The sequence below is a fragment of the Helianthus annuus genome, chromosome 11, assembly GCF_002127325.2.
Source record: "Helianthus annuus cultivar XRQ/B chromosome 11, HanXRQr2.0-SUNRISE, whole genome shotgun sequence".
In the NCBI taxonomy this organism is placed as follows: Eukaryota; Viridiplantae; Streptophyta; class Magnoliopsida; order Asterales; family Asteraceae; genus Helianthus; species Helianthus annuus.
This window is the reverse complement of record NC_035443.2, coordinates 113802062-113820381: the sequence shown is the minus strand read 5'-3', so window position 1 is coordinate 113820381 and position 18320 is coordinate 113802062. Positions and strand designations below refer to the sequence as shown.

Below are 18320 nucleotides of genomic sequence, written 5' to 3'. Positions count from 1 at the left end.
TGGGATGCATTAAAAGTCAAGTTTGAGGGAAGCAAAAACATGATTAAAAGCAAGAAAGCTTTATTAAAGAAAGAGTTCGATCTGTTTAGTAGTTTGCCGGGTGAGGATACTAAAAAATTAATCGAAAGATAGTGTCACTTGGTGCGATCGTTATCAATGTTGGGAGTTGAAAAAGGTCGTGAGGAATGGGTGGATAAATTGGCTGACGCGTTACCTCAGAAAGAGTGGGGAACGTATTTGATGATCTTGAAGAATACGGGTGTGTATGATGGGTTGACGATCTCACAGTTCATTGAGAAAATAGGAAGTCAAGATCTTGAACAGCAAAAGATCGCGAGGATGAATAGTCCGAGTGGTCAACAGGATGTGAAGATGTATTATCGTGGTAGTATTCCAGCGACTGAGTCTGAAAGAAGTCCGAAAATTCAAACCGCTTTCAGTGCTGGTGACTCATCTGAGAAAGCTGATCAGGGTTCTAACAAGAGTAGCAGCGGGTTTTCATCGTTTCCGAGTGTAAATCCAAAAGAGACTAACACTAGTTTTCAGTCTCAGAGTACAAAAACTGGAAACGGATATGTGATTCAATGCAACATAGCTCTCAACCTTCCAGAAGGTCAAAGCTTCTCCGAAGACACTGCTAAAGATCATATGGCACTTCTGGGTTCAGTTCTGTTATCCTATGAAGGTCTAGTTGCTGGTCGGATCGGAAATCCTATGCTCACTAAAGAGGATTACGATCAAATAGACGCTGAGGAAATGGAACTTATGGATATCAAATGGTGTCTTGCAAGTGTTCTTCGTCGGGCTGAGAAATTCAAAACCATTACCGGGAGAAATGACTTTTTAGATGCTCATGTTTCAACTTTAGGTTTTGATAAATCTAAAGTTACTTGTTTTCGATGCAGGGAAAAAGGCCATTTCAAGCGGGAGTGCAAAGGAAGAGAAGCTAGCGGAGCACAGAATCCATTCGGGAAAGATGATTATTATCGCAAAGCTATCTATCAGCAAGTTGGACAATCCCAAGAACCTCAGACTGCTCATGGGAGAAAGATTGAAGATCCTAAGAGAGCATGTTTGGTAGATTTCAGCTGGAGTGATTACATATCATCTGAAGCCACAGAAGCACACATTATCGATCAAGATGATGAGAAACTACCTGAAGGTTTCAGTTGGGATACGTTTGTGGATAAGAAGGGAGAGTTCAAAGCTTTCATTGCCAAAATTGTCCGAGAACCAAATTTGTTTGCTACTTGGATGAGATCTATCGGAGAGAATGTGAAAAGTGAAGATGAAAAGTCTGTGTCATCTGATGAAAGTTCAGACAGTACTGATAAACTTTCAGAACACTCTGGAGATGTTTCAGATAGCTCAGATGATAGAATACAGAGTTTAGATGAACTTGAGCAAAATGAAAATGTTCCAGAAAAGGAAGTTGTTTTTGACAAAACACCGTCTGATTCTGATATATCAGATGGTGATTCTGACAAATCTGTACACTTTGATAAATCACCTGATAACAGCAGCAGTGATGATGAGAAAGAGGAACACATAAATATTGCAAAATCTCATTTGTCTCCTGAAAATTTTCATTTTTATTTTGCAGAAAGAATGAAGAAACTGAAGGAAAAAACAAGCTGCAAAAGAACAACAACCTGAATCTGAAGGTGATGTTCAGAATGTTGAAAATGTTGATGAGAAGGTTATCAAGGTAGAGAAAGAAGTAGAAAAGGTGATTGAAGTAGAGAAAGTGATTGAAGTTGTAAAAACAGTCGAAGTTGAAAAAATTGTTGAAGTCGTCAAGCCATGTGAGAAGTGTTTGGAAGCATGCAAAGAATGTGCAGCAAAAGATGACATTATAGCTGAGTACGAGAAAAAGAAAGAGCAGTTATTGTTCAATCTCAATTATGTGAAGGAATCGTACGACGTGTTGAACAAAACAGTAACTGGTCTCCAAACAACAAACTCAGAAAGAGAACAGGCGCTGACAATGATGAATGCAACTTTAATGTCGAAGCAAAAAGCTATAAATTTTTACATTGAAGAGAGTGCCAAATGGAAGCAAGAGTTGGAAATTGAAAAGATTGAAAATGAGAGAATTAGGAGGTTATTGTTGAGTTATTCTACCTCTGATTATCTTATTGATCGTGTCTATCCAACTGTTGCAGGTATGGAAGCTTTTCAAGACGAGAAGCCGAAAGAAAAGAAAGACTGTGGTAAGAAAACAACTGTTAGCTATAACAAGTGTCCACCTCCAATTTGGAATGGGTATTCACCTAGGAAACCAAATGAGGAGCAACTTGCAAAAGCAGTCAATATAAAGCTTAAAACCGACACAACTGATGTCTTACCAGAAAACATTGATGTGACGTTTACCTCATCCGATACTGATCATGAGTCTGAATTAATCAAAAAGGTGGTCGATCAGGTGTTGGATACTGATGAGGAGACAGAGTCGAAATCTGAGTCTGAAAAGCCAAAGTCGTCAGTCAACAGTCAAAATTCGTCAGTTAAACGGTCTTATAGTAAAGAATTTTTGTTATCAAAGGCAGATTTGAATGATGAAACATTCGAAGTTGTGTATACTTTGAATGGTTCTGACAAATTATATTACAACAAAGAGTTTCCGATAACGAGTATCAAAACAGAATTAATCAACAAAACTTTTAAACTAATAGAGGTTAATATTCCTGAATTAAAAGTTTTGATAAACCTAAAAAATATACTTCTAGAGTTCAACAACGTCTAAACAAGATAAAAGGTTACAATTCTGGTTCTGATTTTTCAAAGAAACTTAACCAAAATCGTAGCTACAAAAAGAAAGGTTTAGGTTTTATTCGAAAAATTCTAAATCAAACACTGAATTTGTATCAGGTGGAAGCTCGGAAGATGAACAGCAGAAACCATTTTGGAGACAGTCTAACAAAGAGTTTCTTGCTGAGAGGAGAAGGAATGGAACTGGAGTATTTCATCCGAGAAATACTCAAACTTGTCTTAAAAACAATGAAACTGATCACATTGCATCAAATTGTCCGAAAGATATCAAAGCAAAACAGGGAGCTTCTAAGAAGTTGAAAGAAAAAGTTGTTGAAAAATCTAAGATTTTTGAAAATTCGAAAAATGAGGTTGGGGAATGTTCAAAGAAACATTTTTACCAAAGGAAAGGAAAAGACAACCAAGTGTGGGTTGCAAAAAAGGTAGAAGAAAAGGTCGGCGATGAATCTGGTTCCACAAAGCCAGAAGAGCCACAAGTTGTGGAGAAAATTTTAGTAAATGATGATGTTCTTCCATCACTGAAGTTTGAGGAGGTTAAAAAGAAAATTGGTAAAATTGAAATTTCAAATCAATTTTATGATGATGAAAAAGAATTTGATGTTGAGAAAACATTCAACGGAAATGTTAAGAAAATATTTGGGAAAATGTTGAGTGGGAAAGCTAAAGGGGTAAAAGATTTTTACACAACTAAAAAGGCGACATACAACCCTACAGCTGAAGAATTGAAAGCCCTCAAGTCTGAGAAGACTTGGAGGGAAGTTTGTTTTCCAGAATAGTCGAAGGACTATGCCGGAGATCCCAAGTTTATATCGTGGATCGGGAATCGGCATCTCTCTAGTATTTGAGAAGTTTGTTTGTAAAAATTTTGAAATGATTGGATGTTTGCAGGATGAAGGACTACGCCGGAGCTTCCAGGTTGGTAAGTGCGAAGCAGGAATCGGCATTTTGATTGGTAAAATGGTTATGTAGACGTAACATTCCTACAAGTGGTAGTTTTTGGGTATCTACAAGTGGTAATCTTGATCTCACAAGTGGTATTTGTGGTTAAATTTTGAGATGCTTGGATACTTTGAAGTAATTACATTTACAAGTGGTACAGAAGGTTATTAAATGCAAATGGTAAATCAGGGACATTAAATTGTACTTGATTTACTATATATGGCAAAAGATAGACAAAATGATGAACCACATCCCCGTTTTTAAAAGAAAACAATCCTACAAGTGGTTGTTATCAACACAAATTCATTTTCCGGAAAAGTCATTTTGATTAAAACAAACTTAAGTGTTTTGAAATCTAAATGAGAAAATGATTTGTGATAGGGGGAGTTCAAATTGTTTATGTCTAGTGAATGGCGATTTGATGTGATTCAGTGTCAGTTGTCAAGTTTCTGTACAGTTTGTTTTTATGTTTTTTTGTGAAGTTTAGAGTCTAGAAATTTTCAAATTTTCTTTAAAATGTGTTTGCATTTTAGGGGGAGTAGGGAAATTTCTAAAATCCAAAAACATTTGAAAATTTGAAAAAGTCAAAAACATGATAAAATTCAAAAATGAGTTTTGTTGCGAAAAAGAGGAAATGATAGTACATCAGTGGACTATCACGGCACGCTAAAGAAATGTAAAGTTAAAAAGTATTAAACAATCTTACTGTGGATGTGTCAGTAGATTTTCGCACATTTAGTAAATTGAAACGAGATATAAACCTAAATTCAAACTTGCTTAATTCGTGGGTAACTATTCTTGAATATATGGGTAACCCCCGAAATCTTGTTTGAAAGGTCCCATATTCTGAGATACTAGGTCTTTATACTCAGTGATATCTGGGGTATTATCCTGGGACTTCTGCTGTATGGAAATACTGACCTAGTCCCCGGATAATACTTTCTACTAAAGCTTTGAAACATAAGCTTCGCCCTCAGCATGCTGATGAAACAATAAAATTGATAGTCGCTGCTGTTGAAATGCAAAAAGATCCTCTAAAGGGGACCCACCAAAAGTCGAGCCGTCATCTCTCTGCTGAACGGAAGTTCTGACCTGAGCTCTCACGGTTTCGCATCTAACCCCTTTACAGATATCAGCTGTGGTATACTCACCTGTAAGACTGAATATTTGGGATCTGGATATGGGAGTATATTCAAGTGGAGTGATACACAATTAAGTTTAAGTCTCTAAAACATTAATATCGTATCTCGAATCGATTGAAATTTGTGTTGAGAATTTAAGAGGACAAACATACTGACAATCTAGATAAATTGTTTAAAGCTTAAAATGATATCAAGCTTAACGGTGTTGGTGATTTGTCTCTTTAACTGATATGATCCTCTTGCACGAACTCACAAAAATATTGATTGTAAATATTACATTTCTATATGTTTGTATTTTCAAGTGGTGTCAGATAATATCTCTCAGAAAATCCAAAAAGATTTTGTGTGTGTTTTAGCATAATTTTTTGAAAAAGTCAAAAAGATTTTCGACAACTGATATTGATAAACTGATTTTCAAAATTCCGAGTGCTAAACATGATGAGCAGAATTTGAGGGGGAGTGTTTGTGTAAATCTAACTGTATTTGTTAAATCTAATCTTCTTCAAGTGGTTCATCATAAATAGTTGAGAGAAAATTATTAGTGCATAGTGATTTGAAATGTGGGTGAAAGAAATTTATTTCTGGGTTGAGATTGTACAGGTAGTCAAGTTTCGATCCTAGAAATCAATTCTTAAAAATGAGTAGAGTCAGATTCTGTTTCTGAAGATCACGTCTATTGTTGATGCTGATGAACTTAAGGAATCAAGAGATCTGATCAAGAGAATTAGAGTGATTTAAAACCAGGCAAAGATCCTGAAGATGTTGCTGAAGAACAAAAGAATGCCAGTAAATCGAGAGGGGGAGTCTGAAGATAGAGAGAAAGAGAAAGCCCAGAAACTGATCAAGACTAAAGATGAGAAGCGGTGCTCGATAGTCGACTCCATCAACATCTGAGGGGGAGTCTGTTAGTGCACTACATCTGTTGATTCCGTCTAGGTGTCTAGGATCAGGTCTTACATTGTATTGTATAGCATAGGGCACGTTTTACGAGAAAACGGGAGTTTGTATAGGTTTTATAGGCTAGGATCGCTTATAGAGTCTTGAGATGCCTGGATCGCTTATATGGCATCTGGGTCGCTTATATGGTCAAGTCTGGACCGCTCTTGTGTCACATGTCCACATGAGCGGACCCAAACTACTATATATAGGTGTGTTTGAGCGATCCTCAGTAGTTATTCCTTGTATTCCACGCCGAAGCTCTGCCGGTGTGAAGATTGAGCTGTAAATCGTTTCAAATCAGTAAAACAAGAAGTTAGGAAGAAGAACAAGCTATATCTACTTGCTTTTCTTATTATTCCGCATCTGAATTGCTAGAGACAACCTCTGAACGACTCGTTGGGGTCAGCAATCGATCCTACACATAGTCCGAATTCGAACAGCACTCAAATATTCAAGTCGAAATCACGACGAATAATCAAAGTATAAGCTCAATTTGAGCAGCACTCAAACAATCGTTGGATAGTTATAATCGATCGGACGTCGAATCGTAATAGCGATCGAGTTATTACCCTGATTGTGGCAACACTTCGTGAATTAGTGTGTGTTATTGAACTGTTCTTGCTATAACTCGACGTCCACAGAGAGTTCTTACGTCGTTCCAAAGACAGAATGCAAGTGCCAATGTCGGCTATTTATACTGATTTTTGGACACGCTTACGGACCGTAAGCCACTTCCCTTACGGTCCGTAAGGGAAGCAGTCTATTTATAGGGTAGCCAGGTTTGGGTCTAGGCATGCTGAGTTGACAGAATAATAAAATTCTACTGTGACAACGAGTTAATTTAGATAATCGTTACTAGGGTTTAACCCCCCTGAGTTTTAGGGGCCCTGATCCTGATTCCGATTGTTCTGGAAATTTTAGGGTTTATGCAGAATTACTTGGGTGTCTCAATTAGGATTTCCTTAATAGACAATTACCATCCTAATTATTAATTTTAGTGGGAGTTGTTACATCCTCCCCACCTTAAGAAAAATCTCGTCCTCGAGATTTACTGGAATAAATTAGGATATTTGCGCTTCATTTCTGATTCTAGCTCCCAAGTGTATTCCGGTCCTCTCTTTGAATTCCATTTGACCTTGACCAGCACTAGTCGTTTATGCTTGAGAAACTTGACTTTTCTATCTTCGACCTGTAGTGGGTTTTCTACGAATTTCAGCTTTTCGTTTACCTCCACATCTTGAAGAGGTACTACCAGGGATTCGTCTGATAAACATTTCTTGAGATTGGATACATGAAATACATCATGTACTCCGGCTAGTTCTTCTGGTAGTTGTAAACGATAAGCAACTGGTCCTATTCGTTGGATTACTGGAAAGGGTCCTACGTATCTTGGACTCAGTTTTCCTTTCTTACCGAATCGTACTATTCCTTTCCAAGGAGAAACTCTCAATAGTACTTTGTCTCCGACTTGAAATTCTAACGGTTGCGGCGATTGTCTGCATAGCTCTTTTGACGATCTCGAGCCGTTTTCAGTCTTTCCTTGATCTGAGTTATCTTATCAGTAGTTTCTTGTACAATCTCAGGACCTGATAATTGATTTTCTCCTATTTCTGCCCAACAAACTGGGGTTCTGCACTTGCGTCCATATAGCGCCTCGAATGGAGCAGTTTCAATGCTTGAATGATAACTATTGTTATAGGAGAATTCAATTAAAGGTAGGTGGCTATCCCAATTTCCACCAAAATCTATTACACATGCTCGGAGCATGTCTTCCAAAGTTTGTATTGTCCTTTCACTTTGTCCGTCTGTTTGTGGATGATATGCAGTGCTCAGATTTAGTCGGGTTCCCATTGCTTTCTGAAAACTAGTCCAGAAATGAGAAGTGAAACGACTATCCCTATCTGATACAATGGAGAGTGGAACTCCATGTAAGGATACCACTTCGTCTACGTACAACTTGGCCAACCTTTCCATACTAAAGGTTTCTTTCATTGGTAGAAAGTGAGCTGATTTGGTTAATCGATCCACAATTACCCAAATCGCATCATTACCGTTTCTGGTTCTGGGTAACTTAGTAACAAAATCCATTGTTATGAGTTCCCATTTCCATACAGGCATTTCTAGCTGTTGTAGTAGTCCTGAAGGTTTCTGATGTTCAGCCTTAACTTGTGAACAGGTTAGACACTTAGATACGTATTCGGCTATATCCTTTTTCATTCCTATCCACCAGAAATGATTCCTTAAATCTTGGTACATCTTATTGTTTCCTGGGTGCATAGTATACCTAGATTTATGGGCTTCTTCTAAAATCTTATTTCTTAATTCTCCTTGCTTAGGTACCCAAATTCGTTTCTTGTGGAATTTCCAAATTCCATCATTTCCTTGTTCCAATTCTTTTATATAACCTTTCATTCCTTCAGCATCATCCTTGATTGCTGTTTCCTGAATTTCCTTCAATTTCTCCATTAAATCTACTTGTAGATTTAATCTAAGAGCACGGACTCGCTTTTGTTTCTCATGATATTTACGACTTAAAGCATCTGCGACTACATTTGCTTTTCCTTCGTGATATTGAATATTACAGTCGTAATCACTTAGAATTTCCATCCATCTTCTTTGTCTCATGTTTAACTCTTTTTGCCCAAATATGTACCTTAAACTTTTATGATATGTATAAACAGTAAACTTACTTCCATACAGATAATGTCTCTAGATCTTAAGGGCAAAAATTATGGCTCCTAATTCTAAGTCATGAGTCGTATAATTCTCTTCATGCTTTTTCAATTGCCTAGAGGCATACGCAATTACCTTTTTGCGTTGCATTAACACACATCCAAATCCTAACTTTGAGGCATCACAATATACTTTGAAATCTTCTGTTCCCTCGGGTAAAGCTAAAATTGGAGTATTCGTCAATCGGTGTTTTAAAATCTTAAAAGCTTCTTCTTGTCTAGGTCCCCATTCAAACTTAACGGCTTTACAGGTCAGTTTAGTCAAAGGTACAACTATTTTAGAAAAATCCTTAATAAATATTCTGTAGTATCCAGCTAAGCCTAGAAAACTTCGGATTTCCATAGCTGTTTGCGGGACCTTCCATTCGGTGATTGCTTTTATCTTAGCAGGATCTACATGAATTCCTTTGTGATTTACCACATGACCTAAGAATTGCACTTCTTGCAGCCAAAATTCACACTTTGAGAATTTAGCATAAAGCTTTTCTTTTCTTAACAAAGTTAAGAGTACATGTAGGTATTCACAATGTTCCTTTTGACTTTTGGAGTAAATAAGTATATCGTCGATGAAAACGATCACAAATTTATCCAAGTATGGTTTACAGATTCGATTCATCATGTCCATAAATGCTGCTGGAGCATTTGTTAGTCCAAAGGGCATGACTGTAAATTCATAATGACCATACCTAGTTCTGAAAGCAGTTTTAGGTATGTCCTCCTCTTGTACTTTCAGTTGGTGATATCCAGATCTTAAGTCTATTTTGGAAAAATATCTAGCGCCTTGAAGTTGATAAAAAAGATCATCAATCCTAGGTAATGGGTATCGATTCTTAATTGTAACCTTATTCAGCTCCCTATAATCGATACACATTCTCATTGATCCGTCTTTCTTTTTCACAAACAACACTGGTGCACCCCAAGGGGATGAACTAGGTTGTATAAATCCTTTGCTTAGTAATTCGTCTAATTGCTTTTTCAATTCTAACATTTCGGTGGGTGCTAATCGATAAGGTGCCTTGGCTATGGGTGTAGTACCCGGAATTAGATGAATTCTAAACTCTACTTCCCTATCGGGTGGTAACCCAGGTAATTCTTCTGGAAAGACGTCTGGGTATTCCGAAACTATAGGGATGTCCTGAAGTTCCTTACTTTTAGCGTTAATGATTACAGAAATCATATACACCATTTCTTGTTTTCTCGAATAACTAGCCAATTTCATCACTGAGATGAATTTCAGTGGTTTTCAAGGTCTATCCCCTGTAATTAAAATTACTTCTCCTGTGGGGGTACAAATTTCTACGGAATTTTGATCACATAGGATTCGAGCATGGTTGGCTACTAACCAATCCATTCCTAATACCACATCGAATCCGGCTAATTTCATAGGTAACAGGTTTGCAGAAAACTTATGGCCTAATAGTTCTATTTTTTCTTCTTGCAAAACTTCATCTATGTTAACAGAATTACCTTCTGCCGTTTCAACTGTAAAAATTTGCCTAAGGGTGGTTAAGGGTAACTTAAGAGCTTGGCAAAATGAAGTATTAATAAAACTTTGGTTTGCACCAGAGTCAAATAATACTTTTGCAAACACGTCGTGAACTAGGAACGTACCAGCTATCACATCTGGGATGAGTTCGGCTTCTTGAGTGGTCAGCTGGAATGCTCGTGCATTCTTCTTAGTAGTTCCATCGGTCGTTTTAGCTCTGTTGTCTGTTGGTTTAACCAGCTTAGGACATTAAGGTCTAAAATGTCTGGTTTCTCCGCAGTTATAGCAGATTCTGGTCTTTTTCCTACAATCTTCTTCTCGATGTCCCACCATTTTGCAAAAGTTACAAGTCATACCGCATCTTCCAAAATGATTCTTTTTGCAATTTCTGCAAAAAGGCGGATTTGCAGATTGCCTTATTCCTCTCTTTTTGAACTTATTATTATTATTACCCACACAAAATCCTTGGGTAATCTTTTGAGCCAATTCCTTCTTTCGATCTTCTTCTTTTGTGCGCACCAGTTCATCTGTTAGAGTATTAGCTAACTCTACCGCATCGTCAATAGTGCGAGGTCTCGCAGCTTTAACGATGTTACGGATTTCACTAATTAGTCCCCAAATGTAACGGGAAATGAGTACCGGCTCTGGCGAAGCCAGAGTAGGTACCACTCTCGCATATTCGAAGAATGTCGAAGTATATCCTCGATAGTCTACGCCTATCATACGATGACTCAGGAACTTGTTGGCCATTTGTTCCTTTTCGTATTCGGGACAGAATTTTCTTTCTACAAGATTCTTAAATTCTTCCCAGTTCATTGCATAGGCCACCCTTCTTCCTTTTGATTGTAGCACTGTGTTCCACCATTCTAGCGCCCCTTCTTTGAACAAGTTTGACACATACATCACTTGATCTTCTTCAGCACATTTACTTATTGCAATTACTGCTTCGGTTTTCTCTAACCAATGCAGTGTTGCAGTTGCCCCTTCGTTACCTGCAAATTCTGCTGGTTTACAGGCCAGAAATTCTTTGTAAGTGCAACCAGGCGTTGCAGCTTTCATTTCTTAGGGAATGGGGCCTGTCGTGGTTCCTGATCGTCATGATTGCCTCCTCCATTTATACTATGGCTAAAATTGTCTTCCTGGGTACGTTTACTAGGAATAATTTGTTGCGGTTCAACAGGTTTCTGGGCAGCAGCCATGATTGCAGGAATAGCCTTAGCTATACCTTGAGTAATGATATTTTCAATATCTTGTCTAGTCATATACTGGTTTTCCTGATTTTGCTCAGATTGATTCTCTTCATTAACTGGTTCATTATTAGCGTTTTCCATCTGATAATTAGTGTTGATACGAATTATTAGTATCCAATAATTGGTTACAGAATAATTACACCTACGCACATAAAATCTTACAAACACATATATATAGTCAAAATTATCGATTTTCCCGACTTCTATTTTGTTTGATAGATTATATAGGCGTCAATACACACTATCTATCTTACAAGGTTTTATTTCCCATTTTACAGAGTTAGATCTTACTATTACTACTATTATACAGACATACTTTCCAACCCCACTATTCTTTTGATCAACTGGCAGTTTAGTAGCGACGCTCCCTCTCGTCGTACTTCCAGGAGATTTGTTCCCCCATTTCCCAGATCCTATTCCCTGTACCTATCAGCTCTTCACCGAACTGACGAAGTTCGGCTAAGTTTTCGTTGCTCATAGGAGGATTGGGGATCGGTTCTGGATCAAACTGTGGGAGGAAGGTATAAGGACTATTGATCATGTTTTGGAATTGCCAGTCATTTGTCCACCATTCTTCCATTTGGCCTAGAGGTCGTGTGTGGATGAGTGGGTCGGGAATAGCTGGTTCTAAGTTTATTGGAAATTGGGCTGTGGCAGGGTAAGAGTAGAGATTATTGTTGATAGGTTCTATGACATCACAATTTGCCAGTAGAAGGTCTATTTCGTCTTGAAATGTGATCTCTTCAGATTGTCTAGAGCTTTCTCCGATCTCTATTCCCTTTTGCCTAGTATCTTCCCTTATTTCTATTTCTGCTTGTTTGGAACTCTCTCCAGTCTCTATTTCTTTTCCTTTGCTCACAGGATTTTCTATATTAGGAAGTCTCCTAGTGGATGGCTTCCTCCTGCGTACTTTCCTCCATCCTACATATCTTCTTCTCTTTTTGGGTTTTGCTTTTTCCAGCGGTGGAGCTTGGAATTCCAGGGGTTCCTCTATGTCTGCAATATAACCAGTAAAGTCGTGGGAGACTTCAATTGGTAGTGGGTAGAGGTTGAGATTCTGAAATGCTTCCGATATCTCATTCATGCTGGATAGCAGATATGCAAAATGCACAAAAATGCATTGTTAAAACTTTGGAACAAAGTTTAACAAATAAACATTGAAGTTTTATTGCACACTACTTCGTACAAAAGATAACAGGAAAGAGAACACGCTAGGATTTATTTATTTACTATACGGTAGTTTTCTTCTAGACCAGGCTTATTGATAGTTTAGAGGTTTGCATTTTCCACTACGGTAGCTAGCATATACAGATTTGCCCATTTTTCATCTAATTGGTCTTCCCAATGTGGATTATTGCCTAATTCCTGAATTTCTGGATTAAACCTCACTTTCTTGACTTGGGGTTTCTGGCTTTTTCTAATGATCGAATCTCTTTTCTCTGGGGTAAGAGGATTCTCATATTGTGCTTTACGGACAAAAATTCCTTCTTCCAGATCTGTTGGGGGTTTGGAGGAAGAGGTTCCTTTTTCTGTGGGTGTAGTGTCTAATTTGTGGTAGATAGCAGAAAGCTTTTGTTTACCCATACTGTAGCTAACAAATAACCAGTTAATAAAACACATAATCACAGAATGCCAATTAATAGAATTAAGTATTTTGTTAAATACTTTATTTAAATTAGTAATAGGCTTAAATCAGTGGCTCGATCAGTGGCTCTGATACCACCTTTTCCTGTCACGGCCCTCGGCCCCGGTTTGACCCGGTTTAAGAGCCGCGAGACAGGAATCCCGTGGTATCTAATTTAGGTGACAGCGGAAGTCTTTACTACAGGATCTTTTTAATATTAAAAATGCCCGTTTAATATATTACATAAAGTTAGGGATAAATTCCCATAATTTACAATAGTATGATTTCGCAAGGAAATCTTTTATTTCTCAAAACATGTTTCTTTATTTATTCACATTGAGCCACTTCTCTGAGCTTGTAGTGCTTCACGTCACTTTTCTTGGATCACAACAGATCACCTGAAACATGTTTGAAAAAGGTTTTGTCAACGGGGAAATACTGAGTGCATCATTCATTTTGCAGAAAATCATACGGTTGTTATAATTTACAGTATTAAGAGCGATTACAATGTTTCAATGTCAACCAACTACCCATGGTATTTGTCACTCGACCACCTATTGGCTATCTCGTTCTCCAATAGGGTCTGTGACTATGGTCATAACACCCCTTGGCTATCTCGTTGTCCAATGGTGATGGATTAACAAGTAATGTATACAAAACCCCACATACCAGCTGTAATTTGGTGATTACAAAGACTTAATCCCTGTAATTATAACTTAAAATAGTTTGGAGTTTTGTAAACCATATTTGATAAAAAGAGAATGACTCACATTGCAGATTTAACGAGCAAAGTATAAGCCTACTGATTAGCCTCGATTAACCTAATTTAACATAATGCACACACAAACGGGTTAGTAACTAATACAGCAGTTACGACAATTCACGAGAGCATAGTCCGAATGACGTATTTTCAAAATGAGTCAGTTAAACCCTCACAACGATTAATACGGTGCAATACTGAATAATTCAACGGATTCACGACGAATAACAGAGCATAGTCCGAATTCGAACAACACTCAAATATTCAAGTCGAAATAATGACGAATAATCAAAGTATAAGCTCAATTTGAGCAGCACTCAAACAATCGTTGGATAGTTATAATCGATCGGACGTTGAATCGTAATAGCGATCGAGTTATTACCCTGATTGTGGCAGCACTTCGTGAATTAGTGTGTGTTATTGAACTGTTCTTGCTATAACTCGACGTCCACAGAGAGTTCTTACGTCGTTTCAAAGACAGAATGCAAGTGCCAATGTCGGCTATTTATACTGATTTTTGGACACGCTTACGGACCGTAAGCCACTTCCCTTACGGTCCGTAAGGGAAGCAGTCTATTTATAGCGTAGCCAGGTTTGGGTCTAGGCATGCTGAGTTGACAGAATAATAAAATTCTACTGTGACAACGAGTTAATTTAGATAATCGTTACTAGGGTTTAACCCCCCTGAGTTTTAGGGGCCCTGATCCTGATTTCGATTGTTCTGGAAATTTTAGGGTTTATGCAGAATTACTTGGGTGTCTCAATTAGGATTTCCTTAATAGACAATTACCATCCTAATTATTAATTTTAGTGAGAGTTGTTACACAAAGCTCGACTCGTAGTTCAGGGCTTTAGTCAGCAAGAGGGTATTGATTTTACTGAAGTTTATGCTCCCGTGGCTAGACTAGAAGCAATTAGGATCTTTCTGGCATTTGCATCATGTAAAAACTTCAAAGTGTTTCAGTTAGATGTTAAATCGGCATTTCTTTACGGGAAGGTCAAAGAGGAGGTATATGTCGGACAGCCACCAGGCTTCACCGATCCAATCCACAAAAACAAGGTTTACTTGCTAGATAAAGCGCTGTATGGTTTACACCAGGCCCCGAGAGCTTGGTACGAGACTTTGTCTCAACACCTTCTAGCCAATAGCTTCATCCGTGGAAAAGTGGATGCCACTCTCTTCACCAAAGAGATCGACGGACATCTTCTGATCGTTCAGATATACGTGGACGACATAATATTTGGGTCAACTAATGAGAATCTGTGCAAAGATTTTGAATCAGTTATGAAGAGAAAGTTTGAAATGTCATCGATGGGGGAGATGAAATTCTTCTTAGGACTTCAAGTTGAACAACTACCTGAGGGAATTTTCATACATCAGACTAAGTACGTTTATGATATTCTAGAGAAATTTGGGATGTCAGGATCTACTCCAGCGTCAACCCCTCTAGCGACTAATCATGGGATAAACCCAGATCTCACCGGAGACAGGGTAGATGAAACGACGTATCGTTCCATGATCGGATCATTGATGTACTTAACTGCTTCAAGACCCGATATCATGTATCCAACGTGCCTCGCAGCACGGTTTCAGTCAAGCCCCAGAGCTTCGCATATGGTGATTGTGAAACGGATATTACGCTGCCTGAGAGGAACTCCTTCATTGGGGTTGTGGTATCCAAAAACAGGCGATTTCACGCTCGAAGGGTATTCTGATTCCGACTACGGATGCTGCAAAGTTAACGCAAAATCAACAACAGCGGGTTGTTGTAACACTCTAGTTATTATTTTAAAGGTTTTCGTATAAATTACGAAAACAGACATGTATTTAGTGTTTAGTATCCTTAGGAAATTTCGAGTAAATTAAAACTTTTATAATTCATAAGCTATTCTACAAACGTGATTGGATTCGTCGTTAAAATTTACAACGAGGCAATGTGCGGAAGCATGAGTCTTTATCGTGTTCGGTTCTTCATTGAGCTTGATCGTCTTCCGGCATTCCATAGAGTACCTACATTTCATAAACATGAAATGCTTAGTCATACAGAATTTTAAACGTGTCTAAACGGGTCCGAGAAACAATTGATAACAAAACAACAATTTCAAGCTGACCTTCACCGTAAATTACGGTGGCACCGTAATTTACGGTGGCCACTGGTTTTACATGCCCCTACCGTAAACCAGTAGGGGGCTACCGTAAGACTTTTCATCTCCACCGTAAATTACGGTGGCACCGTAATTTACGGTGGACCCTGCTTCCAGCTTTTCCAATTTGCCGTAATTTTGAGCCATTCATGTTTTTATCAAACGAAACATGTTTGTTTGATCCTTATTTTCACGGTAATCATAATTTCAATAATTCCTATCATATTAGGTTCAAGTCACGGGTTCCTTACGTATCTTAAACCCGTTTACGCTCATATGCATATTTTGACCCGTTAAGGGTATTTATGCATATTTTGAGCATGAAACGCTTTCATCCGTTTCTAGCGTTATTATATCACATTACTTATTATGAGATCTTCAACCACAACTAAATTTGTGGTGAGCTCAATGAGATGATCTATATAATCCGAGTTTTTCTCGTCGGATTGCTAATTTACGACAAAGACTTATATTGAGTCTTTTGACCCAAGATTTACCCTTTTTATTCTCTATACTTATTCAAAGTATTTGCTTGATCATATAACTTGTTTTTAAACGACTCTTAAGGTTCATTTACTCGATTTTGCTTACGAGGGCGTTTTAGTCACCTTAAACCCTTTCTTTACAACAAAGGACTTTTCATGTTGTAATTGACCAAAATTCCACTGGTTGAACTAGGAATCTTGTTTAAATAGACATCATGTTCTTAAAACATAATGACAATAACCTAAATCATTCGGTTTACTTAAAAGATAACCCAATGTCCATTTTAACTTGTTTAGCCCTCATTGAGCTTCAAGTTCTAATGATGATTTGACCAAATATACATACCTGGCTCGAATCAATATATTGATTCGTTTCGATACCTTGCCTTAGTAGCCGCTAAGCGATAGCGATGTACATATCCATCCGATATTTATTTCTATAATCACATAGCTCAACAATTATTAGTCAATATTGTCAAGGGTGATAATTTCACCTTTTGACCCGTTTGGTCTAAAGGACCATGAAACTCTATGAGGTAGTATTTATTACCACCTTATCTATATGACTACTTCGGTTTACACCGTATAGTCGTTCTACTTGAAAATCATTTATTGATTTCTTTGACCCATTATAACCCAAGCTATAATGTGTCCCTCCCCAATTAAACGGTTGTTGTCCACAAATGACCAAAGTGCCATTTTACCCTTACTATTTGCAATGGTTCACCTTATAAGGTAACCATTAAAAACTCATTATCTTTTAGTCATTTCATGACTAATCAACCGCATTAGTTCCTTTTTATCCATTAAACATGATTTATGTCCATTGTCTTTTGTTCCGGACCGCACTTGTCGTGTCGGAACATCATAATTTAAAACAAGACTTATTATTCACGACCTATCAAACCAATAGGTATCAAATAACTGAAATGTAAGCTTTACTTACATTGCATCCGAATTGTGCTTTTCCTCCTTTCTTGATTTGTTTGACCCGCTTCCTTTCCCAAGCCTCCACCTAGCTCGTTAGGTGTCAAACTATTTTAAATCATTTACGAGGCGGTTAAATTAGTCATAAAATCACGACTATTCCACCTCACTTATTTTCTATGCCGAAGCTACTATTCGGCTTCATGGTTAGTTAACTTAGCTTATCAAAAGTTAACTACTTTTTGATCACATGGTTTACGCAATTAAGTCGAATCAACATTATGATTAGAACCCGCTTTACCCCATCTTTCACGTAATTAGTCAAACAAGGAAATATGCGTTTCATTCAAAAATTCACAATATGAATATTCACTTAGGCATTTTAACAAACACCTTGTGGGCATATTCTATAAAATCAACAATCAATTTTCATAACTAGTTATTTAGCCAAGCTTAATACCAATTAAGCATGTTCATATCAATTTTCACATTAACAAAATCTGAATTCACTTCCTAGAGCTCAAATTACACTAGAACAACAATAAAAATTCTAGTGTTTAACATATTCTTACAAAACCCACTTATCACCTTCAATGGTGATTGTGAATTTACAAGAATTAAGCAAAATTCCAACAAGTAATTGACTAGGGTTTATCCCTAATCACTATCTCATTCCTATTTCATCCAAGCAACTATCATGCATCATGAATTTCGAGTTTCAAGTATTGATTCAGAATTTCAATTGGAAAATCATTCAACGAAATTTCACATACCTTATGATCATTTCACTGAGGTGATCACTAATCCATGCTTGGATTTCGATTTGGGACTGATTTGGCCTCTCAATTTCTTGGATTTAGACTAGTTAGGGTTGAACAAAGAAGTTCCTTTGCTCCTGTGGAAAATGTCGACCAGAACACACACTTTAAGTGTGTGTTTTGGTGTTTAACTTTTATTTTAATAAAACATGTTTCTCAGTTGACAATATTAGTCCCTCATGTTTCCTTTTGATCTAATGAAGCTATAACTCACCAATTGTCACTTAAGCACATGCTACTAACTAGATTAATTATTCCTTGTTATTTTAGCGGGTTCAGGAAGTTATAACCCGTTATGTTT

The 18320-nt window shown here is 37.5% G+C and overlaps 1 long non-coding RNA gene across 1 annotated transcript; it reads right to left on the bottom strand.

Annotated features, from left to right (window-relative positions):
- Nucleotides 1–15503: 15503 nt before the first annotated feature.
- On the bottom strand, nt 15504–17993 carry LOC110887260. The gene is made up of 3 exons (XR_002563186.2): nt 17975–17993; nt 17221–17309; nt 15504–15655 (listed from the first exon to the last, which is right to left on the bottom strand). It is a non-coding gene; the product is annotated as an uncharacterized LOC110887260 (long non-coding RNA).
- Between the last annotated feature and the right edge of the window lie 327 nt (nt 17994–18320).